The following is a 515-nucleotide window of genomic DNA, read 5'->3' as shown; positions in this document are numbered from 1 at the left end:
TCACTGAGCCCCCGCCCGCCGCTGCCCTCTGACTCGCTGCTGTTTTGATTCCTCTCCATCCATCCCCCGCTCCAGGTCTCTCAGGGTCCCGTTCCCCCACCCCCAGCCCGGCTCTGCCCGCTCCCCGCGGGTCTGCTCGAGTAGAAAAGACCCTGCCCTGCCTTCTGGCCCCCGGTGGCCTTCCTGTCGCATTATTCGCTGGACGGGTGTGGATCGCGCGGGGCTTGAGCCTGCAGCCTTGCGGGTGCTTGGCCTGTCTACGAGCCAGACAGAGGGGACTCCTCGTGGGCATGGGGAGGGAACGGAGTGGGAAGGGGGTTTCTTGGCAGTCACCATGCCAGGTGACTTTTGTGGACTCCATCTTACCCCTATGCAATATCTTCTCCGTTTGATTTTGGTCTTACCTACCTTTGACCTTGCATCCCGAAAGGTGACAGGAAAAGGAGGATGGAACAAACATAAAGGTTTCCTGAACCACAGACATCTCTTCATCATAATCATCTCTCCTCCTCCTA

This window comes from Myotis brandtii, unplaced genomic scaffold, assembly GCF_000412655.1.
Source record: "Myotis brandtii unplaced genomic scaffold, ASM41265v1 scaffold422, whole genome shotgun sequence".
NCBI lineage: Eukaryota > Metazoa > Chordata > Mammalia > Chiroptera > Vespertilionidae > Myotis > Myotis brandtii.
The sequence above is the reverse complement of the archived record's forward strand: the minus strand, read 5'-3'. Positions refer to the sequence as shown.